We start from the raw sequence: 19,152 nt of genomic DNA, 5'->3' as shown, positions 1-19,152 counted from the left end.
TGACTTCCTGGCAATGAACTGGGCTTTCAGATTTATTTATTTTATCTAAAGCTTTTATATAGCTGCCCACCTTGTGTTGAAGGCTAGTCCAGTGAAGAGAAGGACCAGGGGAGACATGATAGCAGCCTTCCAATATTTGAGGGGCTGCCACGAGAGGAGTGGGGGGGGGCAAGCTATTTTCCAAAGCACCAGAGAAGGAATAATGGATGGAAACTAGGGTCTCCTGCTTGGGTGTGGGGGTTGGACTAGATGACCTACAAGGTCCCTTCCAACTCATCTGTTAATCTGCAATCTGAATTCTCAGTCAAAAGTGGGAAAAAGCATCAAACCTACATCTTTTGACACAATCAACATTAACAACCAGGCACCAAAGCAAACTTCCTCATGCAACCCCTCCTTAAACCCTCTCGCCTACTCTGTCCTAGCCTATCGCTTGGGCAAAAAACAGGCCTTAAGTGCTTTTCTGGTGGATAGGAGCCGTGGCGGCACAGGGGTGAGAATGTAGTACTGCAGCTACTTCTGCTGACTGCTGGCTGCCAGCACTTTGGCAGTTTGATTGCTCAGCCACTGCTCAAGGTTGACTCATCCTTACGTACTTCGGAGGTCAGTAAAATGAGGACCCGGATTGTTGGGGGCAATAGGATGACTTTGTAAACTGCTTGGAGAGGCGTAGTGTCCTGTCAGCCTCTGCCCCCTCCAGTAGCCGGATCTTAATATAAACGGTCTCATGTGGTCTGCTGGCCTCACTCTTGGTGCTCCTTCATCAGCATTTAGGCATCTTTCAATGTTTTATCTCTTGAGGTCCAGGTGAGATTTGGCCAATGGTCCCCATCACCTGCTCCCTCCAAGTTGTGATCAGAGTCTCTGTGTAACCATGTTCCAAGAAAGATGTTCAGCTCCCACTGCAGCTGCATGGGGTCCATCTGGTGCACCAATTGGACAGGGGACAGCTGTGAGGAACTCCAGAGCCAACAGGGGGAGGCTCATCCATGGCAGGGGACTGCTGCTAATGTCCCCCAAAGCCTGGTCACGATGCCACTGCCTGGTGGCAAACACCAGATCTGCGACACCCTGTGCAAGTAGGGTGATGAATACCTTAGGGCAGGTCCATGGTTGTCCACTAAGACTCCAAGATCCCTCTCACAGGTCCTGCTATTAAGCCTGGTTTCACCCAGTCAATAGGTGTACTTTTGGTTTTTCTTGCCTGAGTGTAGGATTTTGCATTGTTGGATGGGGCCCAGGGTTCAAGTCTGTCAAGGTTCATCTGGATCTTGAACCTATCTTCTAGGCTGTCGGCTATTCCAGCCATCTTAGTATTATCTGCAAATTTGGTAAGTTCCCCTTCTATTTCCTCATCTAAGTCATTTATGAAGATATTGAAGAGTCCTGGGCATAAGGCAGAACCTTGTGGTACCCCACTGCTTACTTCCCTATATGTAGACTTAGACCCACAAAGGACTACTCATTGAGAAGTTTGTTTGTCAGCCAGTTGTGAATCCATCTGGTGGTGATGCTATCTATCCCACTTTTTTCTAACTTACCAAGAAGTAGGTTGTGGTCTACTTTGTCGAATACCTTGCCGAAGTCTAAGTATATTATGTCCACAGTATTTCACTAGTCTACTGATTTAGTTGCTAGTTCCTTCATCCTAACTCTCACAACATTACTAGTTTTATATATGTGGCCAACATAAGTTCCTCTTTTCCCACGCTCTTAGCCCACCACATTGTAGCTGACCTACTTGCAAAGGCACAATTTCCACATACTCTACTCTTCTCTTCTTCTCATCTTTGCTGTCTCCCACAAATTCTCCCACATGACACAACAAAAATAATTGAGTTGCAGCTGCACTACCCCGAACTTTGGTTCCAGAGAAGGAAGGTTGGCGTTCAGCCGAACCATAAGTCTGGTGACCTTCATTGCCAGCCTGGAGACAGGGCCAGGATGGGCTCCTCCACCATTGTAGTGTAGGAGCAGGAGGGTTGTCTCCATCTTGTCTCCAAAGCACTCAGATGACAACCGCATCAGCCCCAAGGAGAGCTGTCCTAGGGGCACTCAAAGGACATCTATTCAGCCCCATGGTTTTAGAGCCTGGGGGCTGGCGAGTGCACTCTCTTAGGAGCAATGTACTAGCAATTGGTTTGGAAAAGGTGACCACTAAACAAAAGACAAAGAAGCATCTCATTTTTTGTGTGCAAATCTGAAACTGGCCAATGGGTGCATTCACTCTCCGCATTCATTTTGCATAAATTAACTTTGTCTTTTATGTCTATAGTTTAGATTGTGGCATGAAGACTGTAAGTTTCTTAGCACATTGCTCAATTTATTGCCGATTCTGAAAACCAGACTTTTACTGACAGACATTTGTTTGCAAATAAAGATGAAATAAAGGTAAATGGGAAGCATTGGCACCGTTTAAATTCAGAACATTCCCTTGGATTAAGAAATGAAATAAGGAAAGAGGAAGGCGTAAAAAGCCAGAAGGAATTCCCCACAAAGAGGAAAGTTTGCCCCAGTGAGCTTTTTTCTGAACCATGGTGACCTTTATCTAGAACTGATGGATATGCAAACAAAGAAAAACATTTATCACAGACTTCCAGTAAGATTAAAGCACAATAAATAAGTAAAATCAATAATACTTAAAACTGTATGAAAGCAATAAAGTCTTCCCACATCATGAGACAGTTACATAAATCCTTAGTCAGTCCACACCTAGAATCCTGCATCCAGTTTTGGTCACCACAATACAAAAAAGATGTTGAGACTTTGGGGGTGGGAAAGCAAAGAAGAGCAGCTAAGATGATTAAGGGGCTGGAGATGAAAACAGATGAAGAAATTGGTTATGGCTAGTCTAATGAAAGAGAAGGAACAGGGGTGACAGGACAGCAGCCTTCCAGTATTTGAGGGGCTGCCACAAAGAAGAGGGAGGTTAACTTATTTCCCAAAGCACCAGAAGGCAAGAAACAAAGGATGGAAACTAATCAAGGAGAGAAGCAACTTAGAACGGAGGAGAAACTTCCTGACAGTGAGGACAATTCACCAGTGGAACAGAAGTTGCCTCCTGAAATTGTGGGTTCTCCATCACTGGAGGTTGTTAAGAAGAGTCTGGACAATCATTTGACTAAAATGGCACCAGAACTTAATGCCGGGGCCCCACTTTTTCAGATTTGGCCCCCACCCCATGTCCCCCACCTCATCTCCCTGGACCAGTCATCCCCATGATGTTACTGCCTGCCCCTTCTCTCCCCACAACACCCAACTGACTCGTTGCGACAGGTTCTGCCCAGATCCCTCCCTGCTGTGTCTTTATTGCTCTGTTGTTGTCTTCCGTAGCACAAGAAGGCTCTGGGGATATTTTCCCCAAAGTTTGCAGGGCAATGTTAAATTTCCCGGAATATGAGTTTACAAGGACACTCCGCAATCAAACATCTTGTTGACCTCTGTCTCAAGTCCTTCGCTCTCCTAATTGTGCTTTATTGCCAACTTGGAATAATTACTTTCTCCTTCGGTCTCCAAATGTCATCATTTGCATCTTGTGTTTTTCCCACTTGTCTTTTTCCTGCTGCGGCTTCCTGCACCCATGTTGCAGCTAAAAAAATCATGCAAGATATTACAAGAAATGTAATCATTTCTTTTCTGTCTGGGTTGAAGTGTAGCCTGCTGAGCCACTCCAATGCTTACCCATTCCCTGAACATGCTTGAATTGTGATGTTTGTCAACGTTTTTATGGTTTGGAATGAGATCCCAACTAGCACGAATGAATGGACTTGCTTAATCTCTATTCGGTCACCATCTATGTGATCTTGAGGAAGCCAGTGATCAAAGCATAAAAGACATTGGTGACACGTGAGACTCGAAAAATAGAAAACATGGATTCTAAATAACATTCCATAAATTTATGGGTGTCTACCCAGCTACAACTACTGGAAACGAAGTCATAATTGAGGAGAAATAATTTGTAGTCCCAACAAGCAAGGATAAGGCGCTGCCTCTGCGGTGTCATCTACATAGCAGTTCTGTATTTTAGGATCTGTTGGGTGTGTGGGGTAAACAATTTGATAGATTATGTCAATTAGGACTCTCAATTGTTGCTGGAGTGCCCAAGTTTGATATATATTTTTTTTGAGAGCACAGTTACGAGATCTGCCGTTGCCTTGGCTGAGAGTGTCATGTGAACATAATGAAAGAGTCAAGTCCACACCACCGTAAGAGGGAGGAAGCCCAACTAGGCTGAATCCAGACCCAACTGGTACCTCTGGACTCCACGTTTCTTCCTGTTCTAAAGTTTTTAGCTTGCCTTTCATTCAAGGGGAAAAACATGCTGCATTGTCCCTGGGCATTTTAGAACAAATCCTAGGGTTCTTCAGCAGCTGAACCTTCCAGATGTTCTGCTGATCTTGCACTCTGCCGAAATACCTAAATATCATTTTTATAATATGCTTTGCGGTGAAGGAGAGAAGGAGCAGGTGAGGGTTACCCCAACCATAACCCTAACCAGCCTGAATTGCATCCATTCTACAAGCAGACCCCCATGCTGAGAGTCAGGGTGGTCCCAGCCGACAACTCTGACACGTTTCGGCCAGGGTACCACAACTGCAACCACAGCATGCCCACGGCCTTCTGTGCAAGCTAGGTGGTCTAACTGAGGGGCCTCTTTGCAAGCCAATACGCTGGTTCCCACACCCATCATCCAGGGATGTCCCTAGTATACATGGTAAAAATATGGGGGGGGGGGAAAGGTAGCAGCCCTATTGCCCCAATCAGAGTTCAGTGTTTGCATGCAAAAAAGATGGCCCAAAAGCTCAGGTCCTTTGCTTGCCCTCCTGTGGCCAAGCTGAGCTGACCAATGACTGACTTGGTGGTTAGGTATGAGTTGCCTGGGAATGACCTCTGCAACCAGAACTGGGTGTTGTGGCGAGACGGATCCCATGTCCCTTCCTGCTGCACATAAGAGCACCTGTTAGGGGTGTTTGTAAGTCTGTGTTTAAAAATCTATTTTGCCCAGAGAAGTTTGCTGAATGTATTTGGCCTCTTTCCATTCCGATTCCCAGCAATTGTTGGACAGCAGCCGTCCCAGTTGGCAGAAGGGTTCAAGCACGGAATTTAAATGTACTCATCTGTGTACTTTTTTCTGCACCTGATCTGAGAATCTGTAGAGCAGAGAAAAGGCGGCAACAGCAGCAGCAATGAAGGTTGAGCCGACCGCTGGTGAGGAGGCAGCCTTGGCCCTCTTGATGGGCTGCACCAGAACCTGGCCATTTAGCACAAGAGACAGAGGGAGACAACGTGTTTGTTTCCTTGCGGTGGGTTTCGTTGTGGTCGTTGTGACTCCTGCCTTGCTTTGGATCAACACCGTTCCTTGAATTTGGATCATGGCTTGTGAACGCTGGACTTTTCTTGCCTTGTGACCCCTCTTGTGTAGTGGATTTAACTTTGCCTGGTGGGTTTATCTTGTTTGGGAAACCTGGAAATGCCTTGTGGACTCACTGGCCATTGCTCTGCGGACTAGCATTGGTCTGCTTTTGGCTGGACTTAATGGGGACACGTGGGGGGGGGGGCACAAGGGCCAGCAGAGCGTGCTCCATCCACAGTTAGGACTCATGTTAATGTCCCCCAAATACAGGTCAAGATGCCACTATCTGGAGGTCAGTCTGCCACTAATCACCTGGCTAATAAGTGTCTCCCTTTGCCAAATAGTTATTTGGTATTTTAATTTGATCTATTTCCCCCTCTTTTAAAATGGTGAGATAAGGGTTTTTCAAACCCTTACAGCCTGGGATGTAGGAAAACGTCTTATCCTGTGGCTGCATGGGTTGATTGACAGCTTCCAGCATTTCTAAACTGAAAAGAGGAGGGGGTATTTGGACAATGTCTCCCGATAAGAGTTAGTTTGGTTAGCCTTAATTAGCATCTGGTCTCTCCCTTCGTGAACTCCAACCTTTTTTCCTTATTAGCATGCTAAAGTGTACTGTAGGCCCCTTCGGTCGTCACACTTCATTTTAAGGAGGTGTGGTATTATGGGATGCAAATATGTAACAGGTTTGACTTCAGGTAACTGATTTCCTATGCAAAGGGGAGGTCACCTTTCTCCTGTCCAGTCCCTTTTTCTCCTGCATTTTCTTTTGTGCCTTAATTGTAAAAGGAATCGGAATACAGAACAGCAGAGATGGAAGGGACCTCGGAGGTCTTCTAGTCCAACCCCCGGCTAATAATAATAATAATAATAATAATAATAATAATAATAATAATAATAATAATAATAATAATAATCATCTTTAATTTATAGACTGCACCCTTTCCTAAACAGGACTCGGGGCGGTGTACAGTCATATTAAAACAGTGCAAATACAAAAATATAGGTAGATATACATAAATAGGATGTAAATAAATAGGCTCAGGCAGGAAAGTCTAGGTAGGTAGATATATAGGTAGATATACATAAATAGGATGTAAATAAATAGGCTCAGGCAGGAAAGTCTACACCATTTCAGACAAATGGTTGTCCTACCTCTTCTTAAGGGAATGTAAGATGGGTCTCAAAGCTCTCCCTTTTCATAGGGAGACCCCACTTTATAAAGCACTCTAGCAAATTGCTTTTAAAAGATCTTCCAGCTCAGTTGCTTTTTGGAAAAGGTAAACGGAGGAAGAGCCTAAAGCCAGTTTTGGCCATCCAACTCCCTCTGCCAAGGCTCCATTCAATTCCATCTTTTGCTCTTCCAGCGCAAATTCATTTTCAACCCAACTCTGGGGCATAAACGGTTCTTTAGAATACACGGAGACCTAGCAAATTTAAGATAACAGCAAACTTTCCTGGTAACAATGCATATCTATTTGCTTTTACACACACACACGCACACACAAACACACACACACACACACAAACACGCATGCGCGCAAAATGCACGACCCCCCATTTTTACATGGTTTTTTTGCCCTCCCCATGCTCCAGGGGCTTTATAGGAGCCTGGGGAGGGCGAAAAGAGCCTTCCCCGACCCCCCGGAGGCCCTCCGGAGGCTTCAGGGACTGTCCAGAGGCTTCTCTGAAGCCTTCGGAGTGCTTAAAACCACCCTCCGAGCAAACCGGAAGTGACTTCCGGTTTGCTCGGAGGGTGGTTTTAAGCGTTCCGAAGTCTTCAGGGACGGTCCCTGAAGCCTCCGGGGGGGCGGGGAGGCTCTTTTCGCCCTCCCCAGGCTCCTATAAAGCCTCTGGAGCATGGGGAAGGGGAAAAATAACTTTTAAAAAGGTGAACTCAGCTGGCCAGCGCGTGCATGTGCGCTGGACAGCTGACAGAGCAGCACTTCGCTTGCCCTGACAAATGGCTCCGCGTGCCACTTGTGGCACGCGTGCCATAGGTTCGCCATCACAGACCTAGACCATTTCAGACAAATTACAGCTGAAAACACAGTGGTCTTCACTTGGGACCTGTTAAGTATCCCCTAATTGTCATGGCATTTATGCATAAACAGGTCAATTCCTTCCAAAGGACCCCCCCACTGCTCCTGTCAGTCAACTCTTGGCAAGATAGGCTGCATAATTGCCTCCCCACAACATAAGACAGACTTGAACCCTGGGCCCTCTCTCTCTAACAAAAGGAAGTTCAATGTAGAGAAAAGTAAAGTCTTACACTTAGGCAGGAAAACCCCAAAGGACACATGCAGACTGGGGTGAAACCAGGCTTAAGAGCAGTGACTGGGAGAGGGATCTTGGAGTCTTAGTGGACGACCAGCTAAATGGGAGCCACCCGTGTGAGGCGGCAGCCAAAAAAGCCAATGCATTCCTAAATTGCATTAACAGCGGGATACAATCAAGACCAAGGGAGGGACTAATACCACTCTATAAAGACTTAGTAGAGATCACACCTAAAGTACTGCATCCGGCTTTGGTCACCACACTGTAAAAAAAGATGTTGAAAGAGTGCAGAGAAGAGCAACGAGGATGATGAGGGGGCGGAGGGGGGGGCGTCACATACTGTAACAACCGGAAAGGGAAAATGTGAGCGTGCACAACTGCGCATAACCCACCACACAATCCCTCCACTCTCCTCCTTCCTTTCCTTCCTCCTTCACTCATTGTGATGTGTGCCTTCTGCACAACAACTATTTCCAGCAGGGTCACAAAAGTCCATGTGGCAGCTACAGCCACATAACCACAGAATTATGTGTAAACTGATATTTGGAAAGCTTATCTTGTTAAGTTCTTAAGAAGTCTGTTGCCTTCTTACCAAGCATGGTAGAAAGACGGAAGGAGTTTGCGATAGTGGTGAACATCTGCAGCTCGGGTGGAGGATGAGGGTGGAGGCGCAGTCTCCTAGCTGGTGGTTTTGGTCTCCAAACATTACCAGGCCAGGTAACATCTTCAGCAGGATGTCAGTGCTGGTGTTCTTCTGCTTGTAAGGGCTTCGTGTGGTCAGTAGGTCTTGGGGTAGGAAGTTCATGTTAGGTGGGGGCCTTGGGATGGGTCTTGTGATGTGATGGGTCAAGTGTGGATCATGTCATGGAAGGAGCTTCTTCCCTTGGGTGAGCATGTCCTGTTTCTCAACTTATGTCATGGCCCTTCAGTCTTTCACTCAGTGGGACCTCATAGCAAGACCCCACCTCCATTGGCCACTCTTGATTTATAATGTATTGGTTTGATTTTGGGGATGCCTGACATTGGAGCAACTCTGGATATCTTACACTATAAAGCAGGATGGAAGCACAAGAAGGGGAGGAGTTTCTACCTGCTCTCCGGATATTAACACCTGTTTTGTGTCATCTTATCTTGCATTGCAGGGTGTGAAGATGTGAGCTCTCTGGTATATAAAACAGACCATTGGGGATTTAGAGGATTCTTCTCTCAGACTGGATCACCCTTTGAAGGTGAGACCTGTTACAGAAAGACAAGTAACTTGATGTAACTTTAGCGAGAGAGTTTACCAAATATTTGTACTTAAAACTGCTTTGAAGAATATCAGAAACTGCTAACTCCTATCTTCTTTTTTTTCTATTTTTCCTTCCCCCGATTTTTGGTGTTTCTTAGATCTCTCTCTCTCTCTCTCTCTCTCTCTCTCTCTCTCTCTCTCTCTCTCTCTCTCTCTCTCTCTCTCTCTCTCTCTCTCTCTCTCTCTCTCTCTCTCTCTCTCTCTCTCTCTTACTCTATATTTGTTTATATTAATTTTCCATGTTCCTATTTGAAAGTTTTAATAAGAACTATATGCAACAGCTTTAGGGATACTTCTGATCCCAGCGTCATGTACTTATGTATCTTGCTCTGATCAAAAGGGTTTTCAACAAAATCAGTAAATATTTTGATGCAGCAGCAATCCCCACAGCTCGAAATCTTTCAACCTCCTTTGCAAGAATTCCTGGGGGGGGGGAGAGATGTATAAGAGATAATTTATTTGACTGATGAGGCATCATAGCATCTTGTGTAATAAGCGACTGAAAATCCTGTCTCTCTCCTAAGAGGTTGATGGTTTGCATTGTCTGTGTTTATGTCTTTCTTTGTCCATTTCTGGCAGCCAATTCACAGGATTAAAAGGTGGGGGAGGGGCAGGGAGAATTACTTTTCTTGCCCATAGAAGAGATGAAGAGAAGAGGAAAATCAAGAGGGGCGGGACTTAAAACATGGATCCCTTCCATTTAGGCGTTGAATTCATTGGGGCTGGGGATTAACAAAGAGTCCCTTCTCCAAATTCTTCTATGGGGTAGCCTGCTCTGACTTTACACCATCCAAACATCCTGGACCACACCAACTATGACCCAGATCCTAGTGGTCACAATGGAGGGAACCAACTAGGAGTGCAAGAAGCTCAGGATCAACATTTTGAGAATTACGGGCTGTGATTCCTGGCAGTCCGGGGTCTCTACCAGTTGCTCAGTGTGGCTCTAGGGAGGGGAGGGGGCTGCAATCCAGAGATGAACAGGTGGGTTTCACGGTTGAGATGAGTGCTCGGTTCTTCCTTCTGGGGAGGGGCACCCGAAAGAGGGTGACCTGGTGTGGTTGGAGGACATTCAAGGTTCTTCTCAACTTCTGTTTCCCTCCTCAGGTTTGGAGATGCTTCTCATCACTTGCTTCATCTTTGGCCTTTTGGGAAGTCTTACCTGGGCAGGTAAGTTGTTGCCAGCAAAGCTGATATATCCCACTTCCATCCTGTTTCTCTATGGAACCCCATATATCTGTGGTTGTTTTAACCATATTCAATTCTTGGTGACTATGGGCATGTGCTTCCCATATATTTAGACCTTGGTTAATTTTAATCTCTTAATTCTTAATTTTAAAAAATTGTAATTTTTAGTGTTTTATTTTTCCTCTATATCAGATTGGATTTGTAAGATTGTAAGCTGCTCAGAGACACCTCGTGATGGGATGGGTGGCAACCAAATTGAATAAATATTTTTTTTTAATGTTCCTGTCATTTTAGATTATGTTTTTTATAAGCTTGTAAGCTTGGCTGACAGTGAGATGGGCAGCACATGAAGTTAACAAATAAATATTCCCTTGCCAAGAGCATTTCATGAAATTGTGTGTGTGTGCGTGTGTGTGTGTGTGTGTGTCCGTGCAACATGGGAATATCAAGCTTGAATCCTTGTTGGGTTGTGGGTGTTTTGGGGGCTATGACTTAGCAAGGGAAGACCTCTGTGCTCCTGAAGGACTTTCTGAATCTCCATCCATCAAGTTCAGAGAGCACATAGTCCCTCCTCTCCTCCTCCTCCCCACCACAAATCCCACTCCCTTCTAGCACTGATGCTGTTCCCTAGTTAGGTAATGGAACATCTGCAAAGATACAACTGAGCTCAGAGAGCACCAAGGATCCCACAGTCCTCTTCCTCCTCCACCTCCTCCTCCTCCTCCTCCTCCTCCTCCTCCTCCTCCTCCTCCTCCTCCTCCTCCTCCTCCTCCTCCTCCTCCTCCTCCTCCTCCAGAGGTGAGTTCCTACCAGTTTGATCCAGTTCATCTGAACTAGAAGTAGTATGGTGGCCTGGGTCACTGGAACCGGCAATGACCCAGGCCTGCCACGCCCCCCAACTGGTTCCCTGGTCACTGCTGTCACCACCGCCATCTTGTTTTTGAGTTCTGCGCATGTGCAGAGCAACTTTAATTGAACTGTGCACACACACAAAGCGCGTGCACGAGCGAACCAACCGTAAAGCTGGCCAAAACCTACCCCTGTCCTCCTCCTCCTCCTCCTCCTCCTCACCCCCAGAGAGGAAGCCCAATGAGAAGATGGCCATGAGAGCAGCAGGATGAGGAAGAGGAGGAGGCAAGAGCATTGTCCTCTCTGGACACGAGAGACCCAGTTGGAACTCACCAGTTAGGGAGAAGGCCACGACCAGCAAGCCCAGGCCCTCAAAGAGGAATCGCCCCATGGTCTCCTTTCCTGCAGAGAAGAGCAAAGAGCAGAGTGGCAGAAGGGGGAGGAAGGACCTTGGGGGGGGGGAACTCTTCAGGAAGGGCGATCCAACATCCAACCTGTGACCAAGCTGGAAACCCCACACTTTGGTTCCCACTTTTCCACTTTTCTCCCTCCTTGGTCATCGGGCAGCCTTGGTGGGTCAGAGCAGATCCTGCACTGCTCCCTAAAGAGCAGAAGAGCCTCCCCTGGAAAGTCTGTCCTGTGCATCCCTTCCCCAGAGATCCCCCTAGAGACCCTGCCTCCCACAGATCCCCTGCTGGAACCTGGACGTTCCCAGCAGCCCCTGCAAGAGGTCCCTTCAGGTGGAGAAAGACAGATGCAGGAGTGATCTGGTGCAGGGGCCTCACCTGTCAGGTGCCCATGGGTGGGAGAGCCCCACTCACCTGTCCCTTTGCCTCCACAGGTAGCAAGTCTGCTCAGTGGCAACTCCAGCCTAATCTCCAGCAAAAGGAACGGAGGCATTTATAGACAAGGCAGGGGGTGGATTTCTGTTGGGGGGAGGGCGGAGGGAGAGAGAATTTGCTTTGCTTCAGGATTTCTGGTCCTGATTAACAACCTGAAATCAGCTTATTTGCACCATTAAATTTGGAACACGATAAGGGCACAGAACGTTTACTCCTGGAGGTTAATTGCATTGATGGATTGATTGATTGATTGATTGATTGATTGATTGATAAGAGTGTTCCCCAACCTTTCCGGCTTGGTGGACCAGAGGAGGTGGTGGTGGCTGCAGAGGTGGGGGGTGATTTCTCATGCACAGCACTCCCATAAATGTAGCTTTGTGTGCATTCTTGCTCATCCGCCTCTTCCATGGCCTGGCTCTGAATGGGTTGCGGCCTATTTCAAACTTTCTTGTAAAGTTCTTGAGAAGCCCCTTCACTTTCTGTCAAGGATGAGCTGCTTCGAAAGTAGAAGGTGTTTCTTGCTTGGATGAGCCTGTCCCATTTCTCCCTTGGCCAAATATGCTGTGACCTCTGAGTCTTTGGCCCAGTGGGATCTCTCAGCCAGATGCTGCTCTGCCCCATGTATGGATCTCTCCATTGGGATCAACATGGTTAGTCTGACTTTTTAGGAGTTTTATGATTGCTATGTGTGAAACGTGTTTCTTGTGCTGAGCAATCATAAAACACCTAAAAATTCAGACTAGGTGAGGCACGCAGTTCTCCTGCCTCATAGTAGAGGGCGCTTGTTTGGGCAGGGCCCAAGGCAAGAGCAGAGTTTAAGTCCTCTCTGAAGCACCTGGAAAAGGTACGTGTGGGTCGGAGGGAGGGGGAGGAATTCAAACTTCATTCTCCTGGTGCAGGGCTTTGGGCAAAGGCTGGAGGGAAGGACCCTGGCTCACTTGTGCTCTCCCTCCCCAAGTGTAGTTTACAATACAATGCAATAGCAGAGTTGGAAGGGACCTTGGAGGTCCTCTAGTCCAACACCCTGCCTAGGCAGGAAACCCTATACTATTTCAGACAGATGGCTATTGAACATCTTTTTAAAGACTTCCAGTGTTGGGGCATTCACAACTTCTGGAGGCAAGCTGTTCCACTGATTAATTGTTCTAACTGTCAGGAAGTTTCTCCTCAGTTCTAAGTTACTTCTTTCCTTGATTAGTTTCCAGCCATTGCTTCTTGTTCTGCCTTCAGGTTCTTTGGAAAATAGTTTGACTTCCTCTTCTTTGTGGCAACCCCTGAGATATTAGAACAATGCTATCATGTCTCCCCTAGTCAGTAGACATACCCAGTTCCTGCAACCGTTCTTCCTATGTTTTAGTCTCCAGTCCCCTAATCATCTTTGCTGCTCTTCCCTGCACTCTTTCTAGAGTTTCCACATCTTTTCTACATGGTGGTGACCAAAACTGAATGCAGCATTCCAAGTGTGGTCTTACCAAGGCCTTATAAAGTGGTATTAACACTTCACGTGATCTTGATTCTATCCCTCTGTTGATGCAGCCTAGAACTGTGTTGGCTTTTTTGGCAGCTTCTGCACACTGCTGGCTCATATTTAAATGGTTGTCCAAATATTTTGATTGCAGGCACAGCCACGTTGCCTTTTCAAACCTGCAATCAGTGAAGCTGGGGTGGATTTTTACATAGTGGATCCTTCCGGGGCTGGGGAAAAATGTCTGTGCTACAGCATGGCTCTTTGCCTGGCTTCCTGCCTTCCCCTGTGGTCTCCTCGCTGGTGCTCTCCCTCCCCAAGTGTAATGACTTCCTCCCCAGGCCCCCATCCATTTCTCTCTCACACACACACAGCTGGATAAAACTATATAAAAATCCAGCCCAGCTTCACTGATTACACATTTGAAAAGGCAACGGTGCTCCGCCTGCAATCAAACTCCGCTTGAGTTGGGAGAGCACAAGCGAGCACTGAGGAGACCACAGGAGGAGGCAGGAAGTCAGGCAAAGAGCCATGCTGTAGCACACACACTTTCCCTCAGCCTCTTTCTTTTGAAAGGCTCGGATCGGCTCCCCTCCAGCTTCTCTGCCTCTCCTCTTACCCCAGCCTGCCAGCAGGAGGTGAGTGGGTGGGCTTTATTGTGTTCCAGCATTTCCCACCGAGACAGCAGGCTGCATTTGCAATGGTGGAGGTATTTGGGGAAGGCAGCAGGGGAATGGGAGGGATGGCAGAGGAGCTGCTTTCAAGCCACTAGAAAAGATATCCAATCCAACTTTTGTATGTGTGTGCGCATGTGTGTTTGTTTGAGAGTGAGTGAGAGAGGGAAGGGGGTAGGAGAGATAGTCCAATCCGACTTCTCTGTGTATGTGTGTGTGTGTTTGAGAGAGGGGGGGTGTGAGGGAGAGAGGGAGGAAGGAGGGAAAGGGAGAAGAAAAAGAATATAAAAGAAGGAAACTTCTTTCACAAAGGAGAAAAACAAATGCTGTCGCTTTAAATTGGAACTGAGCATGCCTGGCTGTGGAATTCTGGGAGTTGAAGTCCACAAGTCACCACTGTGTCAATTCCTCACCAGCCATAAACTTCACCGCAAGTCACTGCAAAAAGCCCTAGCTTTCGTGCACTCCCACCACATATGGTAGAAGGTCCAATAGATATTGGTATAATTTTTTAAATCATTTTATCCACCTAGTAAAATTCTATCTAATTCTGTAGGTTCTTTCCTAATGCCACACTCTTTTTTGTCTTTCACATATTGAGGTTGGAATTGTGAGTAAGCCCACCATTCCAGTTCTATTCCTTCCTCATATAATTCTCTTCTAGATTTTAACTCACCTCTTTCTTTTAGTATCTCATTGTAATTAATTACTTTCCCTAAATTAATAAAATTTGGATGAACGAACATCTCCAATGTCGATGACCAGTTTGGGGTTCCATGTAATTTTGTTGTTTAATCCTTAACCACACATCAAGTAGAACTCGTCTTATATGGTGCCTCTGGAAGTACTGATGGGTTTTATGTTTGCCATCCCATGGGAAGGCATGCCACTTTCATTTGCATACCCTGACCGTCCAACGCTAACAGTCTTCTATTTTTAAGTCCCATCCAATCTTTCTCCCATGATAGAGCAGTCGCTTGATAGTATCTTTCCCAATTGGGCAGTCTGAATCCTCTTCTTTCTTTGGGATCCTGTAAGTTTCAGGTTAATTCTAGGCCCCTTTCCTTGCCAAATAAACTGAGATGCCATTTTGTTTAAATTTCTAAAATATTCTTTCTCCAATCTTATTGGTATATTTTGAAACAAAAAAAGTATTTTGGGTCGGATGTTCATTTTGACTGTTGCTATTCTCTCCATGAAGGAGAGCTGTAAAATTTACCACCCTTCCAGATCCCCCTTAATTTGGTCAAATAGTTTATTGTAATTATCTGCTTTGAGTGTTGCGCATCTCACTGTTAATTGTATTCCTAAATATCTCACTTTATTTGCTATTTGAATGTTTAATCTATCAGCCAATTCATTTTTCTGCCCATTTGTCATGTTTTTCACTAATAGTTTTGTCTTTATTTACCTTCAAACCAGCTGGTTCCCCGTATTCTCCCAGTACTTCCATTAGCCTCATACCAGTTCACAATGGTTTTTTCCATAATAAACACCAGGTCAACTGCAAATGCTTGGAGCTTAAATACTTCCTTTTTAATTTCTAGACCCTTAATTTGCTCATCTTTTTGAATTATCCTGGTCAAGACCTCTAACGTTAATATAAATAATAGTGGAGATAAAGGGCACCCTTGCCTTGTGCCTTTTTGAATTTTAAAGCTCTGTGTTGTATCCCCTGGAAACGCCTTAGGCGTTGACATCCTCGTAAATTAATTAGGGCAACTCTTGAAACCTTCACATCCCCATTTATTACCACTCTGGCCACTTGATTATAATATATTGCCTTAAACATATTTATGAAGTGTCCACCAAATTCCACATACTTTAACTGGCACAAAATAAAATCCCATTTAACATTGTCAAACGCTTTTTGTGCATCAATAAATATCAAGGCCATTTGTTTCTCACTGTGGACTTTGTAATATTCTAGGATGTCTAGTATCGTCCTGATGCTAGTTTTTAGTTGCCTTCTTGGCAAGAAACCATTCTGATATACATGGATAAATTTCCCCAGAATTTTTTTTAGTCTTTCAACCATTATGGCCATAAATATTTTATAGTCTTCATTTAACAAAGAAATGGACCTATATTTTTTGATTAGCGTCAAATCAGAGTTCTCCATAGGGATAAGTGTAATATTTGCTTCTTCCCATGATGCCAGTATCTTTGCCTCTTTTAATACTGAATTGAAAACCTCTAATAGTATTGGCCCTAGAAGGTCTTGCAGCTCTTTGTATATTTCAGATGGTAATCCATCAGGACCTGGCATTTTATTATTTTTTTGCCTTTTTATTGCCTCTGTCAACTTTAACAAAGTTATGTCTTTGTTCAACATATATTTTACGTTTTCAGAGATTGTGGGTAGTTCGGCATTTTGGAAACATCACTGTGCTTTCACTTCTATATTGCATTTGTCATCCTTGTATAAATTCTTGTACAACTCATAGGTTATCATTTTTTCCCTTCATTTTGATGTATTATATTTCCCTCTTTGTTTTATAATTTGCTAATCCACCTTCTTTCTTTCTGTTTTTTCAGCCTATAGGCTAGCCCAGTGATTCCCAAAGTGTGCGCCGCGGCTCCCTGGGGAGCCGCGCTATCGTCATAAGGGCGCCGCGAAGCCGGGCGCCCGCTTCCCTCCCTCCTCTCGGGCTTCGGAGGGAAGCTTCTGCAAAAGCCCGGGCATGACAAGTCTCCCAGGCTGAAATTTGCCGAGCTGTACGCGCGCGCCTGTTTTCCACGGTGTGGAGCAGCGGCGAGATTCTGGGCGGCGAGCGATGATTCCGGGGGGCATCAGTGGGGGGGCAGGGTCCCCCTCGCGTTCCTCATCTTCCCGGATGGCCCCTGGAATCATCGCTCGCTGCGCAGAATCTCACCGCTGCTCCACGCCGTGGAAAACAGGCCCGTGCGCACAGCTCGGCAAATTAAAGCCTGGGAGACTTGTTGCCACTCGCCTTGGCAGAAGCTTCCCTCCGAAGCGTTCTGAGGGAGGGCTGTAAACTTCCCTCCAAAGTCTTGGGAAGTTCTGAGGAGCCCCCCAAGGCAAAACGCCGCTGCCAGGTAGTTAAAAGTACGTCTCTGATTCGTCTCTGTCAGTCTCTCTCTGATTCCCTCTCTCACTCCCTCTCTCTGTTCCTCTGTCTGTCTGTCTCACTCACACACACACACACTGTGGTGACCACAGTGTGTGTGTGTGTGAGTGAGACAGACAGACAGAGAGAGGAACAGAGAGAGGGAGTGAGGGAGGGAATCATAGAGAGACTGACAGAAAGACACACAGACACACACACACAGACACAGAGAGGGGGAGGGAGGGAGAGAAAGATAGACAGACAGAGAGAGACACACACACAGAGTGAGTGATTAAGTGAATGAGTGAGAGACAGACACACCCACATACACAGAGTGACAGAGAGAGAGGAAGGGAGGGGAGAGAGACAGAGGGAGACACACACACACACACAGAGAGAGAGAGAGAGGGAGACAGAGGGGGAGGGAGGGAGAGAAAGATAGACAGAGAGACACACAGAGAGTGAGTGATTAAGTGAATGAGTGAGAGACAGACACACCCACACACACAGAGTGACAGAGATGGGGGAAGGAGGAGAGAGAGACAGAGATACACAGAGAGAGAGAGACAGATAGACACCCAGAGAAAATGACAGAGGGAGACAGAGAGGGAGGGAGGGAGAGAGAGACAAAGAGCCAGAGAGAGAGAGAGAAAGAAAAAGAAAAAAAGAAAGAAAGTGGGAGAGAGAGGTGAAAGAAAGAAAGAAAAACAACATATGACCACAATTGAGCCCAAAATTTTGGTTGCTAAGCAAGAGCGGCTCTCCAAATAAATTTCAATCGTGGTTTTGGCGAGATTTGGCTCAGTTGAAAAAAAAGGTTGCCCACCACTGGGCTAGTGTGGTGGTTAAGTTACTTTTCAAAAGCTATTTTTCTGATCCAAGATTTGAGAAGTTGTGCAGTGAACAACAAGCCCATCCATCCCATTAATAATTTTAAATCATTAAACGATGTTCAATAAATTGTGAATTTAAAGCTCGTGTTTAATTTATTTTTCAATTAACCTAACCTTAACGAACTAAAAAGTAGATTTCCAAATCCTTAAAAAGTCAAAAATTTAAAAAAATTGGATGTACCTATTAAGGGAGCCGCGGAAAAAATCCGAAGTGTTATGGGAGCCGCAAACCGAAAAAGATTGGGAACCTCTGGGCTAGCCATTTCCCTGGCTTGTTTGCATTTTCAAAGAAATTTTGTTTGCTTCTTTTTATTTGTTGCGCTAATTCCTCCTTGATAATATTCAGTTTATATTTAATTAAATTCGCTTGTTGTTTCAATTTATGTCTTTGGAGTTCTTTCTGTAATTCTTCCTCTATTCTGCTAATTTCCTCCTCTAGGCTTTTTTGCCATTGTCTCTCTCTTTTGTTTTCTTTTGCCATATAGGCAATTGCAGTGCCTCTCGTGTAGGCTTTTGCCATGTCCCATACATTTTGAATGCTTGTGTCTTCTTTCTTATTATCCTGGAAGAAGAGCCGTATTTGCTCTTCCATCTTCAAAACAAATTCTTTATGTTTTAAGATTGATCTTTTTAAGGTCTTCCTCCTTACTTTCTTTTGTCCCTTCCATCTAATTTTCACTGGATTATGGTCTGCCCAGAGATTCTTGTCAATTGTAATTTCTTCTACATCTGAGTTTAATTCTGGTGACATCCAGGCCATATCAATTCTCGACCACAATTGATGTCTACCTGAGAAGTACGTGCATTGGTTTTTTTCCCATATTCTTTTCTCTCCAACTATCCTGGATGCCCAACTCTTCTGCCATTTTGAAAAAAAGGTAGTAGGTAGTATTCTTCTGATCCCTTTTTTGTTTTATCACTTCTATAATCCAAATTTCTATCCACTATTGCATTAAATCACGCGCAATACAAATACTCTCATTTTCTATCTCCCCAATAATATTATGCAACTTCTTATAAAATTGTTTTTGCCCCTCATTTGGGGCATAGATTCCCTCAAGCACAATCCGCTTTTTGTTTAATGTAACTGATAATATTAATATTCTACCTTCATCAGCTCTGTAGATTTGTTTTACTGGAATGTTATCTTTAATGTATACAACTACCCCCCTTTTTTTTCTGTTGTGATAATGATGCAAACATGAAAAAAAGATATCTGTATTTTGGGAATCTTGGCAGTTAAGAGAAA

General features: G+C 45.2%; 1 protein-coding gene across 1 annotated transcript in view; it reads left to right on the top strand.

The window, feature by feature from the left end:
• The window catches only part of LOC309394510 (lithostathine-1-alpha-like), a 57,848-nt gene that overhangs the window by 16,223 nt on the left and 22,473 nt on the right, over positions 1 to 19,152 (top strand). The gene's annotated exons all lie outside the window — the stretch shown is intronic.

The sequence above is a fragment of the Natrix helvetica genome, assembly GCF_964273705.1.
Source record: "Natrix helvetica genome assembly, chromosome: 6".
NCBI classification, from domain to species: Eukaryota; Metazoa; Chordata; class Lepidosauria; order Squamata; family Natricidae; genus Natrix; species Natrix helvetica.
Note: the sequence above shows the minus strand (reverse complement) of the source record. Positions and strands in the feature narration are given on the sequence as shown.